Source organism: Lepidochelys kempii, chromosome 10 (genome assembly GCF_965140265.1).
Source record: "Lepidochelys kempii isolate rLepKem1 chromosome 10, rLepKem1.hap2, whole genome shotgun sequence".
Lineage (NCBI taxonomy): Eukaryota > Metazoa > Chordata > Testudines > Cheloniidae > Lepidochelys > Lepidochelys kempii.
Genome location: NC_133265.1, coordinates 17,535,325 through 17,553,238, shown reverse-complemented (window position 1 = coordinate 17,553,238; position 17,914 = coordinate 17,535,325). Strand labels below are relative to the sequence as shown.

Below are 17,914 nucleotides of genomic sequence, written 5' to 3'. Positions count from 1 at the left end.
GTGAGGAAAGGCCATATTATTATCCCCATTTTACAGATGGGGAACTAAGGAACAGAGGGACTAAGCGATTTGCCCACGGTCACCCAGAAAGTCTATAGGAAAGCAGGGAACTTGGATCTCCAGAGGCCCAGCCTGGTACCCTAACCACTTGACCATTCATCCTCTCTCATATGGCCTCATCTGTATAGGGAATTTGCCCCAATTCCAGCAATTGATGGCCAGTAAAATCAACCCTGTGAATCATGACTTTCTTTGTCAACACTAGATGTTTACACTAGTGCAGCCAAATGCTGCCTGACCATCAACTGCAGGAATGAGGGAAATTCCCACTGCATACAAAGATAGAGATTATCCAAAGATAAAAATGGGAGCTAGGTGTCCAATTGCCATTGATTGTTAATGGGAGCTAGGCATATAACTTCCCATTGAACATTTGAAAATCTCCTCTAAGAGAATTCTTTGAGGGGGTTAACAAACATCCAGACAAGGGTGATCCAGTTGATATAGCGTACTTGGACTTTCAGAAAGCCCTTAACAGGGCCTCTCACCAAAGGCTATTAAGCAAAGTAAGCAGTCATGAGATAAGAGGGAAGGTCCTCTCCTGGATAATTAACTGGTTAGAAGACAGGAAACAAAGGGTAGGAATAAATGATCAGTTTTCAGAATGGGAGAGGTAAATTGCGATGTCCCGTGGGAATCTGTACTGGGACCACTGCCGTTCAACACATTAATAAATGATCTGGAAAAAGGGATAAACTGTGAGGTGGCAAAGCTGTCAAATGATACAAAATTACTCAAGATAGTTAAATCCAAAGCAGACTGTAAAAAGTTACAATGGAATCTCACAGAACTGGATGATTGGGCAACAAAATTGCAGATGAAATTCAGTGTTGATAAATGGAAAGTAATGCACATTGGGAAAACATAATGCCAAATCTACATACAAAATGATGAGTTCTAAATTAGCTGCTAGCACTCAAGAAACATCTTGGAGTCATTGTGGATACTTCTCTGAAAACATCTGCTCAATGTGCCGTGGCAGTCAATGGTAAATCCATGGTATCCCCACACCTTGAATATTGCGTCCAGTTCTGGTCACCCCATCTCAAAAAAAGATATATTGAAAACAGGAAAGGAACAGAGAAGGACCAAAAAAAAATTATTAAAGATGTGGAACAGCTTCCATATGAAGAGAGATTAAACAGACTAGGAATATTCATCTTGGAAAAGAGACGACTCGGGGGATATGACAAAGGTCTACATGAATGATGTGAAGAAAGTGAATAAGGAAATGTTATTTACCCTTTCATGTAACACAAGAACCAGGGGTCATCCAATGAAATTAATAGGCATCTGGTTTAAAACAAAAGAAAGGAAATACTTCTTCATACAATGCACAGTCAACCTATGGAAAGTGTTGCCAGGGGATGTTGTGAAGGTCAAAGCTATAATTGGATTCAGAAAAGAATTAGATAATTTCATGGAGGATAGGTCCATCAATGGCTATTAGCCAAGATGGTCAGGGATGCCACCCTATGCTCTGGGTGACCCTAAGCCTCTAACTGCTGGATGCTTGGACTGGACGACAGGGGATGGATCACTTGTTGGTTGCCTCGTTATGTTCATTCCCTTTGAAGCATCTGCACTGGCCACTGTTGGAAGACAGTATACTGGGCTAAATGGACCATTGGTTTGACCCAGTATGGCCATTTTTATGTTTCCCCAGTTTCAGTAGTTTCCACCATTGTTGCCACTGGTGGTGAATTACAGCTGTGATGTGTTAGTGTAGATGCAGCCCCTGTACAACCACATCTACTTTTGTGTTTGATCACTATTTTTTTTACAGTTTTGATTTAAAATGTAAAAGAATGAATATTTGTTGAAGCTGCATTCAGACTCTTTAGTTTTCATTGTCTAAAACACCAAGCTTCATAGAAACGATTTTTGTTTCATCTATTGTAGCAACTTGGGATCCCCAAGGAAAGCCATGCAAGACAGCCAAGAGATTGACTCATGCATGCCAGTTCCAAAACCCTTTCTGGTGCAGTATGCCACATCCCAGCCTTTCTTGATTTTTAGAATCTTTGCTGTAGCCAATTATGTCATTTAATCGAGGATTTATTGTGGTGGTGAAGTACAATTAATTAATGCGCGATGGATAGGTTTAAGTAGGATAAGATCAGAGGAGTATAGGGTTGACAAGCATTTATGAGTGATAACTGTGTATTAGGTATGCAAGCAAAGTAAGGCTGTAATGCAAGGCCTACCGGCCTGTAAAATTTCAGTTTAGCCAGGGCTTACATTCTGGAAATCCAACCTAGATTAGGCTACTATAAGGTGGGTGCATAACTGGTTGAAAAACCATTCCCAGTGGTTCACAGTCAAGCTGGAAGGGCATATCAAGTGGGGTTCTGTAGCAATCAGTTCTGGGTCCGGTTCTGTTCAATATCTTCATCAATGATTTAGATAATGGCATAGAGAGTACAATGGCATTGAGGAAGATACCAAGCTGGGAGGGGGTTGCAAGTGCTTCAGAGGATAGGATTAAAATTCAAAATGATCTGGACAAACAGGAGAAATGGTCTGAAGTAAATAGGATGAAATTCAACAAGGACAAATGCAAAGTACTCCACTTAGGAAGGAACAATCAGTGGCACACATACAAATGGGAAATGACTGTCTAGGAAGGAGTACTGTAGAAAGGGATCTGGAGATTATAGTAAAAAGAAAAGGAGGACTTGTGGCACCTTAGAGACTAACCAATTTATTTGAGCATAAGCTTTCGTGAGCTACAGCTCACTTCATCGGATGCATTCAGTGGAAAATACAGTGGGGAGATATTTTCCACTGAATGCATCCGATGAAGTGAGCTGTAGCTCACGAAAGCTTATGCTCAAATAAATTGGTTAGTCTCTAAGGTGCCACAAGTACTCCTTTTCTTTTTGCGAATACAGACTAACACGGCTGCTACTCTGAAACCGGAGATTATAGTGGATCACAAGCTAAATATGAGTCAACAGTGTAACACTGTTGCAAAAAAAGCAATCATCATTCTGGCATGTATTAGCAGGAGCACTGTAAACAAGACACAAGAAGTAATTCTTCTGCTCTACTCCATACTGATTAGGCCTCAACTGGAGTATTGTGTCCAGTTCTGGACACATTTCAGGAAAGATATGGACAAATTCAAGAAAGTCCACAGTAAGGTTGTCAAGCAATTAAAAAAATTAATTGTGATTAATTGCACTGTTAAACAATAATAGAATACCATTTATTTAAATATTTTTTGATGTTTTCTACATTTTGAAATATAATAATTTCAATTACAGCTCAGAATATAAAGTATACAGTGCTCACTTAGTTATTTATTTTTGATTACAAATATTTGCGCTGTAAAAAACAAAAGAAATAGTATTTTTCAATTCACCTAATACAAGTACTGTAGTGCAATCTCTTTATCATTGAAGTTGAACTTACAAATGTAGAATTAGGTACAAAAATAACGGCATTCAAAAATAAAACAATGTAGAACTTTAGAGCCTACGAGTCCACTCTTCCTACTTCTTGTTCAGCCAATCGCTCAGACAAACAAATTTGTTTATATTTGCAGGAGATAATACTGTTCACTTCTTGTTTACGATGTTACCTGAAAGTGAGAATAGGCATTCACATGGCACTGTTGTAGCCGACATCGTAAGATATATACGTGCAGATGCGCTAAGATTTGTATGTCCCTTAATGCTTCAACCACCATTTCAGAGGACATGCGTCCATGCTGATGACGGGTTCTGCTTGATAATGATCCAAAGCAGTTCGTACCAATGCATGTTCACTTTCATCATCTGAGTCAGATGCCATCAGCAGAAGGTTGATTTTCTTTTTTGGTGGTTCAGGTTCTGTAGTTTCCACATCGGAGTGTTGCTCTTTTAAGACTTCTGAAAGTATGCTCCACACCTCATCCCTCTCAGATTTTGGAAGGCACTTCAGATTCTTAAACCTTGGGTCAAGTGCTGTAGCTATCTTTAGAAATCTCACATTGGTATCTTCTTTCAGTTTTGTCAAATCTGCAGTGAAAGTGTTCTTAAAATGAATATGTGCTGGGTCATCATCCGAGACTACTATAATGTGAAATATATGGCAGATTGCAGGTAAAGTCATACCATTCTCCCCCAAGGAGTTCAGTCAAAAATTTAATTAACACATTATTTCTTTAACGAGCATCGTCAGCATGGAAGCATGTCCTCTGGAATGGTGGCCAAAGCATGAAGGGGCATACGAATGTTTAGCATATCTGGTACATAAATACCTTGCAATACCAGCTACAAAAGTGCCATGCGAATGCTTGTTCTCACTTTCTGGTGACATTCTAAATAAGAAGTAGGCAGCATTATTTTCCATAAATGTAAACAACCTTGTTTGTCTTAGTGATTGGCTGAACAACAAGTAGGACTAAGTGGACTTGTAGGCTCTAAAGTTTTACATTGTTTTTGAGTATAGTTAAGTAACAAATAAAATCTACATTTGTAAATTGCACTTTCACGATAAAGAGATTGCACTATGGTACTTGTATGAGGTGAATTTAAAAATACTATTTTTTTGTTTATATTATTATTTTATTACAAATATTTGTACTGTAAAAACAATAAAGTGAGCACTGTACACTTTGTATTCTGTGTTGTAATCGAAATCAATATATTTGAAAATGCAGAAAAACATCCAAAAATACTGAATGAATTTCAATTGGTATTCTATTGTTTAACAGTCTGATTAAAACTGTGATGACTGGCGATTAATTTTTTTTAGTTAATTGCATGACTTAACTGCGATTAATTGACAGCCCTAGTCCAGAGGAGAGCAACAAAAATGACAAAAGGTCTAGAAAACATGATCTATAAGGGAAGATTGAAAAAATTGAGTATTTTTAGTCCAGAGAAGAGAAGACTGAGGGGAGACATGATAACAGTTTTCAAGTACATAAAAGATTGTTTCAAGGAGGAGGGAGAAAAATTGTTCTCCTTAAACTCTGAGGATAGGACAAGAAGCAATGGGCTTAAATTGTAGCAAGGGCGGTTTAGGTTGGACATGAGGAAAAACTTCGTAACTGCCAGGGTGGTACCAAGGCCTGGGGTTTCTGTCCCGCAGGTTTGAAAATATTTACTGGAGCTCTGCTCTGGACAGCTCTGGCTGAATTTAAGCCCTACTTTTCACAATCTTTTTATCTGCTATTGTCTTTTATTATTTGTGGGATGTTTATTTGGTTAATGAATTTGTTAATAAAAGAACTTGTAAAAAACTGGAATTGTTTCTCATGTGTTCCTAGGGTTTCTTAATACTAATAATATTCCTGATGCTGCAGTCTTTGGGGGACCAAATCTTGAACCAGTGCAGTCTAAGGAATTAGTAATAATCAATGCATCCATTCCTCAATAAGGCTACATCGTTCATTATTTCTCAAACAGTGTTGACAGACATTTGCTCTATTGATGATTGATTTTCATTTTCCTTTGTGCTTTATCACATCATAATTAGCACCTGCATCAGCCTATATCACCTTTGTATTATTTAAAATGCCTGGTTTGTTATGTGTTTGTGGTCCCAAGTGCTCTAGAGCTGCATTTTCATTATGGAACAAAAAACCTGTATGTTCCCAAGGGCAACATGACCTGAATTAGTGACCTGGATGTCAACATGTGCATTTCACGGAGAGTATGCAGATCTGTTTGCTCCTGTTTTCCTAGAGCATTGAAAAAACAGCTTCTTTCATCTATAATCAAACCCTATAAAATGTATGAGACACAGGATAAAAGACCAACTGTCGGGCGAGCAAAAACTGGTTGCCTAGGAGAGTTGGGACCAAATTCAATGCTTGCACAACTTCAGTGTGTTCTGACCTTGACGTCAGTGCAGTTGCATCTATTTACAGTGGCAGGGTGAATTTTCCCATGGTCTTTAACTAAAAGGCAAATGAAATTGTACTGGAAACTGTGGTTACTTTAAAGTGGTCATGGATCACCTCTTTGCAGTGATCCTTACTACAGGCTTCAGTGTCTATGTAACTTTCAAAGGGTAGTACCCCTAAAAAGTCAAGGCAGTGCACTTAGTGAGTAGCTAGTTGCGTGGGGAGCAACGACTCATCCTACCCAAAAGCCTCAGAGCAAAGCCCCATGAGTAAAAGTAACTAGAGACTGCCATATTGATTCAGCTACATTTTTGAGACACCTTTCTTAAAGGAGCCTAATGGTTGTGGAAAGAGCTGAACACCCACCCTCTAAATATCAGTGCCTTTAGATGTCTGAAATTGGGCACCCAAAATACTGTCACTTTTGAAAGTCAGAGAGCAAGCACCAAGCTTGGGAGTTCAACATTTTGACATCAAATTTCCCTATAAGTTTCCAAGCAGCTTACATCATGACAGTGTAACTGTTTCCTAAATGATCTTGTAGCCAGGACAGAATGATTGTTGCTCATGGGACTTCTGACTACACAGCACTTCTCAAAATGAGGTCTTGAAAACCCTTCACTGTTTCTTAAAAGAATCATTAAAGTTTTCTTGAAATTTTTGGCAAATAGAAGCTGGTCAGATAACCCTTCAGAAGAAATATTAGGACATTAATTTAATTTTCACTGAGATAAGCAGTTGCGGATAAGGCTAGCTAATTGTGGAGGGATGCCTGGCAGGACATACATGTGTGTACAAGGAATGCATGATGGAAACTAAGACATTCATTAAGCACAGTAGAGAAAGGGATGCATGGTTTATGCTGGAAGCTTTTTGAATATAAAATAGAAGGAATTTGCATGAGCTTATTTTCCAGAAATTCACAAAGATATAAATGTGTGCTTTAAGTTTTACATGTTAGCTGCTCATGACCATATAAAGAACGTGCAAAATGCTAATGAAGAGCTTTACTGCATTCATTCAGGAGTTAACATTTTTATCACCTGAAACATTTAAAGCTACACAGCATGTATTATAATGCATTGTAAGGGCTAAAAAAAAAAGACCCAAAAATGCTTTAATCTATGTGCTTCATTGTGAGACCAGAATGTAATTACATCTTTTTAAAAAAAAACTTAGTCACATGGACTATATTCAACATAGAAGTGGGGAAGGATTTTTCCTAATGGGCGTTTCAGCCAGGAGGCTCTCCGCACCTTGTAAGTTTGAACCCAGCACCTCAGCAGCATCATTAAAAAAGGTGGTGGTGAAAACATTGCACAAAGCATTTTACTGGGCCTCCTTAACTTATTGTAATGGATGAATTGTCTAAACTTCTATCCGCATGGCTTTGTCTTGTCTCCCGTTATGTTCAGTTGCTCCCTTCCTAACATTCCTCAAACCAGAGGATTTTTTCAAATAGGTCTCTGTCCGTGGTGCTGAATGCTTATCAAACTATCCACTAGAACAGGGGTGGGCAAACTATTTGGACCGAGGGCCACATCTGCGTGGGGAAATTGCATGTAGAGCCATGAATGTAGGGCTGGGGCAGGGGTTGGAGTGTGGGAGGGGGTGTGGTGTACAGGAAGGGGCTCAGGGCAAGAGGTTGGGGTGGAGGAGGGGTGGGGGTGTATGAAGGGGCTCAGGGCAGGGGGTTGTGGTGCAGAGTGAGGCAGGGGGCTCAGGGAAGGGGATTGGGGTGCAGGAGGGGTTTGGGATGTGGCAGGGGGCTCAAGGCAGGGGGTTGGGGTGCAGGAGGGGCACGGGGTGTAGCAGGGGGCTCAGGGCAGGGGGTTGGGTGCAGGAGGGGTTTGGAGTGCAGGCTCCAGCCCGGCACCACTTACCTGGAGCGGCTCCTGGGTAGCAGTGGCATGCACCAGGGCCCAGGGCAGGCTCCCTGCCTGCCCTGGCCCCATGCTGCTCCAGTACCGTATCCCTGCGGCCCCTGGGGTAGGAGGGAGCAGAGGGCTCCGCGTGCTGCCCTTGCCTGCGGGTACCTCCCCCAAAGATCCCATTGGCCACTGTTCCCCATTCCTGGCCAATGGGAGCTGCAGGGGGTGGTGCCTGCAGGCGATAGCAGCGCACGGAGCCCTCTGCCCCATCTTCCCCAGCGGCCCCCCTTCCGCAGGGGCTGCAGGGACGTAGTGCTGGCCGCTTCCGGGAGTGGCGCAGGGCCCGCTGTGCCACGGGGTTGGCACTCATGCGTGCCAGATCCAAAGCTCTGATGCACCAGATCTGGCCCTCGGGTCGTAGTTTGCCCACTCCTGCACTAGAACCATAATATATATACATATTTATGCGCTGTGGGGCAATGATCAGGACTGGGATCTGTCATGTTAGAGGCTGCACAACACAGGCCCCAGATTCTGCAATTGACAGCATGTGAGCAGACTTCTGCACCAGCACGTAGCCCTATTGAATCGATTCACAGGGGTAGAGACTATCCCTGCTATGAGGATATTAAAATCGGAGATAAGCAAAGTAGGCTGGTAGGAGAGACAATCCATTATATGCAGTTCGTTCTCTCTCTCTCATAATAAAAAATCAGTATTAAAATTCCCCAACTCCCCCTAGCCATTCTGTGCTGGCTGATTTCTTGCAGGCATTTCAGCATAAGGGGGTCTAGAGAAGCAATTTACCTTCATAGTTAGGTCTGTGAATTTTTTAAAATATGACTGAAGTGTAACAAAACCCAGAATCTCAAGGCAAAACTCAGTTGAATCAAAAGAGTTTCATTTAACACAGGTGTAGAATTTTTTTTTGTCAAGATCCAAATTTCTTGGTCAAGTTATAGTCAAGGTTCAGACTCCAGAGAAAATAATAATAATAATAATAAAAACAATAATGACAATAATAAGTAAATAAGAAGATTTTTGGGTCTGTTCAAAAGTGTCTGGAGGTCTTGATTTGGCCTGCAATCCGCCTATTGACTACCCCTGGTTTAAACCTATTTGGGGAGAGCTGAATCAGTCCTGCACTCTGTAACTCTGACCCCCACCCATTGCTGCGGTCCACTGCCCTCTGTATGTTGATTAAGGAGAGCCTGGGGAAAAGGGGGTTGTGTCCCTGATGTACCATATGTTAGGAACTGCAGCTTCCTTAGGCATGCTTTCTGCCAAGTCCACGTCCAACTCCGGGGAACTGGGCCATCTGTAGACAGTGGACTTGCTCTGAACACCTGCCACCTGCTAAGTTGTGACCTCTTGAACCTTATCGCCTGACCTGCCCCACAAAGTTCCTGACCTGACCTGGGGAAGGCAACCCCGCTCCCAATCTGGTGATGAGGGAAACAATATTCCCAGCCCCTTCTCGCCATATGACTAGTGCAGTGCCCATAGCAGACCATAAAACTTGGTCCTACTCTGACCCCAAGTGTGGGAGAGTGGGTGCTGCTGCTCCAAGGTGAAAGGGCACTGTCTGGTGAGAATGGGGTATAAAACTCTCCCTTCCCCAGGTGCGAGTGGCCAACCTGACCCAGGTCAGGTGATATTTCCCCTACCCCAATGCCCATCCCTCTTAACTGAAAGAAAGAGGGCATATTTAATGACCCCTTTTCTTTCCCCTGGCCAGACAGCCCCCGCACATTCATCCAGTTCCTCCCCCCCACAAGGAACACATTTTGTTGCTATACCTCATTGCAAACTTACGTCTCATTTGCCATTATCACTAGACCTCTCTTCCATGAATGCTTCCTGGGTTTCTCCCTCACACTGAATTGAACATCTGTGTTCCCGATTGTTTTCCCTAATGTATGAGCTTGCATCTTACCAGAGCGGGCTGCTGTTTTCTGCCATAGGTTCACTTATGCGACTTCTGTGTCTGCTCCACTGTTTACAGCTCCTGCTCATCTATTCAGGGGACACCATCACAGGGCCTAATCACACCAGCCACACTATCAGAGGCTCATTCACCTGCACATCCACCAATGTGATATGTGCCAGCAATGCCCCTCTGCCATGTACATTGGTCAAACTGGACAGTCTCTACGTAAAAGAATAAATGGACACAAATCAGATGTCAAGAATTATAACATTCAAAAACCAGTCGGAGAACACTTCAATCTCTTTAGTCACTCGATTACAGACCTAAAAGTGGCAATTCTTCAACAAAAAAACTTCAAAACCAGACTCCAACAAGAGACTGCTGAATTGGAATTAATTTGCAAACTGGACACCATTAAATTAGGCTTGAATAAAGACTGGGAGTGGATGTGTCATTACACAAAGTAAAACTATTTCCCCATGTTTATTTTTCCCCCCTATTGTTCCTCACATGTTCTTGTCAACTGCTGGAAATGGCCCACCTTGATTATCGCTACAAAAGGTTTTTTTTCTGTCCTGCTGCTAATAGCTCACCTTACCTGATCCCTCTCGTTACAGTGTGTATGGTAACACCCATTGTTTCATGTTCTCTGTGTATATAAATCTCCCCACTGTATTTTCCACTGCATGCATCCGATGAAGTGGGGTTTAGCTTACGAAAGCTTATGTTCAAATAAATTTGTTAGTCTCTAAGGTGCCACAAGTCCTCCTGTTCTTTTTGCAGATACAGACTAACGCAGCTGCTACTCTGAAACCTGCTCATTTAGTGAAATCTGCAAGTTTCATCCATATACTATTTACGCCACTCTCTAGATCACCGGTGAAATTGTTCACATGTAGCATGTTGTTCTCCCATGTTAAGCATGTCTTTTCTTCCTCAGTGGAACTCCATATCCTTACCCTCTGATATTGCTGTCATCTTTATACCCACTCCTTCAAACACAGAGCCCCAGGCCCATCAGCTGGAGAATGACACGACCTATTAAGAGACTGCTTTAGTCTGAGATAAAGGTCAGACTTCCCACATGTGGTTGTTGAGCTTTAATGCTTTTGATTGCCATAGTTTACACACACACACTTTTAGAAAAGGTCACATCAGTATGGTAATGGCTTAAATGAGAATTGCTTTATTATGCATGTGTCTGTAACTGCAGCCAGCTGATTAGCCAGCCAGCTGTGGCCAGATATCTTTTGCAGATCCTGACTGACAAATGCACCTTTAAAAGATTTTTGGATGAACTTTAGCTGTGCTTATTTATTGGTTCAGTTTGACTTGGATTACTTTTTAATGCACTGATAGGGAGCATTTATCAATAACCCACTAGAATGAATGCTTGTCATTCAGACCTTATCTGGTTGAGCACCAAATGGAAAGAAACTACCTCCGTGTTTCATTTGTCTGAGTGCCACAGTATATGGCTGTGGGAAAGGCTCAAGAAATGGTGTCTTTTGATAGATTTGTATCTTTCCTTCTGTGCATATGTCAGCAACAAGATCCTACTGTGTATGAGTCGCTCGACCTACTTTGATTCTGCTTTACTTGATTTTTATCAAGTCTATTGTTAATGGATCAAAGTTTGAGCTATAAAGCAGCTTGTTCTGCTACCAAAAAGTGGCATTACTTTTTTTCCAGTGACCACCATTTTATATAAATTAATACATGTAATAAATAATAATGAATACCACTTGAGAGACTATTTGATTGGAAAGATGCAGATGGGAGGATTTTTCTGGCAATAGAAGATCCAGTGAGATGACATTTCACTGCAGCATAACTCCCATAAAAAGTTAGTATTTCCTGTTTTGGTTAGTTTCTGTGGAGTCAGCAATGCCTCTGGGATTTTTGTTTGGGTTTTGCAGTTTATAATTTCAAGGAACCCTCCTCCCCCAGCATCCCACCAGTCTGTTAGGATTCCTCAACATTTTGAAAAGGATGCATTTAGAAAAACATAAGCTCCCTCCTGTGAGCTGCTGAGCACCCTTAACTCTCATTGATGAGATGGGAATCCCAGACAGGTCAGCTGAAGGGGACATGATGATGATGATGATGTACTATTTGTAACTGTAGCGCTCAGAAGCCCCAGGCTAGGTACTGTACAAACACACAGGAAGGGACAGTCTCTCCCCCAAATTGCTCACAGTCTAAAAAGGCAACAAACAAACGAAGGGGGTGGAGGGTGGGAAGGATACAGCTTATGACCAAGAGGTCAGGATGAGGAGTGGCAGATATATTGTTCATTCCACGGGACTTTGTGTGTGTGTGTTCGTGGGGGAGGGGGGAATAGGGTAGTTGAAAAGTGGGGTAGAAAGGGGATGAGGTTGATGAGGTACAGTGGGGAGATAGGAGAGTAGGCATTAGGAGGAGGAAGTGGAGGGCTGGGCACAAGGGCCAGGCATGTGGTTGGAACAGAGTTTGTAGTTCAAAGAAATCCCAGGGTAGATGGTCATTGTGGTGTCAGGAGGCGGCTCCTCCCCTACACCTGGGGGGTACTGAAGCCTTTCATGTTCTTTGTGTTACAGAACAAAAACACAATGTGGGGTCAATCCTCAGCTTCACCTGTGCCATGATTAGTAGTGAAAACACCAGCAGCCATGTGCTGCGGCTGGGACACGGCAGCATTGGGCTAAGGTTTCTCGGCCGGGGTGGAGGGGCTAGTGTGCTGCAGCTAGGAAAGAGATTCCAGTGGAGAAGTTGCTGGTGAAACGGAAGCAATGCAAATGTTCCAGCTGGACTGGAAAGTGGAAAGCTGCGTTTGTCATCCCTGTCCCCGGTGAACAGGACTTACTCCCTCTGGGCCTGATTCTCTAGCCAGCTGCACCTCATGCAGGCATTTACACCAGTGCAAAGTGGCTTTGAAATGCCGCCCAATCAGAATGGTGGCACTTGTGCTTATTGTGCATTGGGGTAGGTGAATGCACAAGAGGCAGGGCAATGGAGAACAAAGCCCAGAATAGCCTGCTTCTCTGCACCACTTGTTTCTCTTCCTATGGGGAAACAGCCGCCCTAAGATCCCCAGCAGAAGGGACAGGAATATATTTCAGCTGAGCCACCTAATGATATAATCCAAAATGGGGGAGATCTGAGCACTCTTTCTTTCTTTGCAAAAAGAAAAGGAGTACTTGTGGCACCTTAGAGACTAACCAATTTATTTGAGCATGAGCTTTCGTGAGCTACAGCTCACTTCATCAGATGTTCATCAGATGCTGTAGCTCACGAAAGCTCATGCTCAAATAAATTGGTTAGTCTCTAAGGTGCCACAAGTACTCCTTTTCTTTTTGCGAATACAGACTAACACGGCTGTTCCTCTGAAACCTTTCTTTCTTTGGCTAATGCTACATTGTTCAGCATAATTGTCTGTCTCCAGAAACAGCCTGCAATTCAATTAGAGGAAGACTTTTGTTGAAATGCTCTGTACTAAAAAAACTGGGGAAGAAAAAAGACATCAGACAATTTGGTTTTTACCTTTTTTTTATCTAGCTGTACAAAGTGGAGGAAGGTGCCCTTTATTAAAGGCCATTTTAAACAATATTCACTGACATGTGTAATTGCTTTGGATAAATTGTCCTTGGGCTTTGGGGTCATTTATGTTCCTAAATAGCTGTAACTGTTTTTGATTTTCAGGTAAATTGGTGGCAATCAGTCAAAGCTTCGGCTAGCTCCCTATACACTCAGCACCTTGGCTTGCATTTCATTTATTTTCTATCCTAGAAACAGAACAGCACTGCCGAAGAGTAAGACCACTGGGATATTATAAAGTCATGATTACCTAGTTCAGTTGCATTAATTAAAAAAAAAAAAGATTGAACTTAATGGTGGGCTAAGTGCTGCTGAAATCTACTAGCTACATGATCTATTTGCACACACTCCCATGCAGCTACCTTTAACATTCTAGTGCCGGAGTGCCCTTAATTCCCAGTGGAATCACTGGGAATTCAGGACTTTCAACCAGCCCAAGAACAGGCCGCAACATCAGAATAGCTGGACTCTGCAAACCCGAAAAAGAAATCTGTGGGTTGTTTTGTTTTTGTTTTATATCTCTGCAGAATCTAAGTCCCTTCCTGAAAGGGATTAATTTGGTCTTTATCTGTGGAATGAACACAACATACAGGTGTCAAGTTATCAGTCCTTTGAATTTAGTAAACAAAACCCGGAATGACATAAGAAAGGGGAAGCAGCACACAATAATCCACTCCCATGACTGTAACAGGATTAAAATCTTGTGGTCCCCTGGCACTTGACAACTTGTTTTGGTGATGCTGTGGTGACAGCCTCCCTCTGGAGTACAAGCATGTACCATAGATTGTATTATTATTTGTATTGTGATAGCTCCCAGAATCACCACGCAGGACCAGGGCCCCATTGTGCTACGAGTTTGTATCACCAGTCCTCTAAGCCTAGAGTCTGGTAGGAACAGTCCTTGTCCCAAAGGTGAGTCCTAATTGCCCTTTTAACAATGAGCATACAGCAGGATGGTGAAATTTTTAGGGTGGACACTGGGGAAGCAAATCTCCCCCAAGGCTTCCGTCACTGAGTTCCTTCCTTCCTGATTGGTCTGTAGAAAGAGTTGCCTCTCCCATTGCACAATCCACACAGGACTGCCCCAGGGGTGGTTTCTTTCCCCGGGGATAGAGGTGGGAGGTCCTGGGGTGATTGCAGAGTCCACTCCCTGCACTCACCCCACAGTGGCAGCTCCTGCGACTCCAGTCCCATAGGGCTGTCTGGGCTCAGCTCCCTGCTTTGGGTGTTGTGATCTCCGGGGTCATTGGGTGAATCAGTTAATCGCCCTGTGCCTTCATTTCCCTTATGTAAAATGGAAATAATACTTCCTTTCTGCCATCCTCTGTCTGTCTTGGCTGCTTGGACTGTAAAGTCCTCAGGACAGAGACTGTGTCTTACTATGTGTTTGTATAGTGTCTGGAACCATAGGCCCAACCTCGGTTAGGGCTTTTAGGTGCTACTGTGCCACACTGAATTAATCTTGTGACTATTATTAATCAATAACATGCTTTTCTGAACGCTGTGGAGAGGGTCTAGCTGAGTAAATGAAAAGGAAGAACTTCAGGTGTCAGAAAGCAAATTAAGTTGTTTGGTACAAATATACACAGTGGATTCTCCTGTCTACAAGGCAGGAACTCAAAAGCTTGCACCTTTAACTTTGCACCATAATTTTTTCTGATTATAATAACTATTTACTTGATCAATAATGACAGTCTAATTGTAAATTCATTTGCAATATACAATGGACTGGAACTTTTCAACCTCCTTGTTGTGTCTGGCAACTACAGGGGATTAATTGCATGTTGTCATAATGGCAGAGCTGTCAAATTCAGCCTGAGTGCTAATAGCAGGATTATTATTTAACGGATCAGTCTCTGTGAGGTCGCATTTTATTCTGCTTCACTTGGTGGGTTTAAAGTGTTTTTAAGAATTCAACACCTAAAACAAAAGTCATTGTGAGTTCAACACAGAATGCATTAGAGGTGCACTCTTCCACCCCCACCCCTGTTTGCAATTTGAAATAATTGTTTCCAAATTAATAGTGGAGGATGCTGAATGCATGAATCATTTTGACAAGTAAACAGCTAATGGATTTATAAACTCTTTGTGGTATCTTGCCTGATGCCAGTCCAAGACTGGTGATCAAAATTGGAACCCACCTAGTATAGCTGATTTGTGACCTGGCTACAGCACTGTTGCACGGTGTGGTCTAGATGGAACCGTAACCCATATTCTGTAACTAGGAAAAAGAGCTGCATAGTCTAGCTCAATTCCTGTCTAGGCTACACACTGGTGGAAGCAAGCTATAAATGGGTCATTGGATGACTATTGTTGAGTCTCCTATGCCAGCAGGGGCTTTACAGTGCTGCAGATTCAAGACAGCACAGACAGTGTCATTGAGCCTCACCATTATGAGTAAATGCCTGGCCCATTTTCCTTTTTTTATTATTTCCCCATCAGGTTCCTTTCTTTGCATTTATGCGACAGTACCTGTCAGAAATATGAAACCGTATCCCACATGTGGCCATGAAGAATTTATGGAAATAATCATGTTTAACATAATGGCTAGACATGAGCCCCAACCAATCCCCCACAGATCAAACACACTCAAGCATTGACCCCAGATCTGAGTCTGGGCTGAAGCAGCTGAGCTGGAGGGGAAAACCTATTTAGAAAATGCTGACATTCAGGTCATGGAGGTGGTGCCATATGTTCATCTCAAATGGCGTGGGGCATGCAGCCAAGCAGAGAAAGGGACATGGCTTCCAAAACATGCAGATCCGAAGCTTCCAAGGGTAAAGCACATCGTGGGCAATTCCCAAGGATGGCCTCCCCTTCCCACTCCCCACCTCCATGTGCTCCTATTTGAGCCACGTTGTCCCTGGCAACTTCCCCCATGATGACTGAACATTACCCACTCCCCTTCAGAAGAAAATTAATGCTGCTAATTCTGCGACTGACCTACTTTGTGGCCTTGGTAAAAACTAGCCAACGTAACCTCTCCAGGCCAGACTTTCCATCTCACTGCACCAGTTTTAAGCCTACTGGACTTTTCTGAAGTCAATGGGAGCAGTGGGCCTGATTCTCTGCTGCTTTGCATCTTTTATTGTTGTTTACATCACTCAGAGTTGGTAGGGTTTCATGCCCACTGTGTGCAGATGTAAATGGGCCAAACCCTCTGCTAGCATAAATGGACACAGACCCTTACCTTCAATGAAGTTTTGCACATTTAAAGCAGCTGAGAATTTGGTCCATAAAGTAGTGGAGAATCGGGCCCAATAATTACATACGTACATGATGGATGTTTTGAAGATACATTATTTATGGAACGGGGCTGATCCCACCACTTATACTCAATGAGCAGTCACCCGAACACGGGTTGCAAGCATGGGCCCTACACACTAACTGTCATAAACATCTACAAAATAAACATCATGACTCCAAACATTACAATAAAAGAGTTTTTATGCACCAGCTCAGAATTTATTATAATACAAACAAGTTTGTCAAACACAATATATTCTCTAGTTATGAAAATATCAATGTTTACAATTCAAATAGATAATAGGTCTCATTATTATAATATTATATACTCAGCATTGTGTTTAAAAATGACTTTGTTCATAGCTGTGATTTTTCAAGGACATATGCCTGCAAGTAATTGTTAGACTCTCTGTTCACAGCTTTTTTTTCCCCCCTAATTGTAGATATTTGAAATATAAGTTAAAACAATAAAACAAGTACAAAATCCCCTCTCTGCAACCAAGATACTTCTGTCTCCAGAATATTTTATTTTCCTAAATAGTGAGACAGCGAGTGCTTGGTTAAGTTTTTACTATAGGAAAATTAGGTGGTACAAAGAATACAGCAAGACATTGGCTCGTTAACAACAGTCATTGCAAGATGCTTCACAAAACTAAAAAAAGCAAGGATCATCAACAGCAGCTCTCATATAGTGGACTAAAAAGTCAAGGCTTTATTTCCCAAACTGCCCCCTCACAAAAAAGTCTTCAGAATGTTTATTGTTAATAAGTTATGGCCTAATCAAAACCCCATTGAAACCAGTGGGAGGTTTTTTGTTGACTTCAATTAGGCTTTGAATCGAGCCCTTAAAGCCCCAAAATTATTGGAAATGAACTGGTTGATTAAATACCTATGAAAGTAATACCATGGTATTTCAAAGACTGATATGAAAATGGTAGTGAGGTTTTTTTAAAAAAACAAGATTACAATAACCTGGTGGAATATCTTTAGTTCAGAAATCAAATCCTCACACTAAGAGTTTTAAAATTTTAAATATGGCCATTTATTAAAATAAAAAATATAAGTAGGAAACAAAAGAGAGATTACACTGCTAGTTTTCAGGACCAACATCATGGTAAGAAAAGTAATAAATCACACAATGTATATGGCAGATAATTCCATATACTGAACTGAAATATATGCATCTTTTAAAAAAACTTAAACATTCAATTACTTATGTAAGGTTACTAATATATTAAGTAGAATAGTGAAATGTTCATATAAATACATTTTGTTTTCAATATTAGATAACGTTCTCAAAAATGAATAACTTACTCTATATAGGTATATTGCACTTTGACATATTCACATGTAACTCAGACTAGCATTCTTCATAACAAATTTAAAATAAAA

General features: G+C 41.7%; 1 protein-coding gene across 1 annotated transcript in view; it reads left to right on the top strand.

Annotated features, from left to right (window-relative positions):
• Nucleotides 1–17,914, top strand: part of IQCK (IQ motif containing K) — a 210,225-nt gene that overhangs the window by 186,823 nt on the left and 5,488 nt on the right. The gene's annotated exons all lie outside the window — the stretch shown is intronic.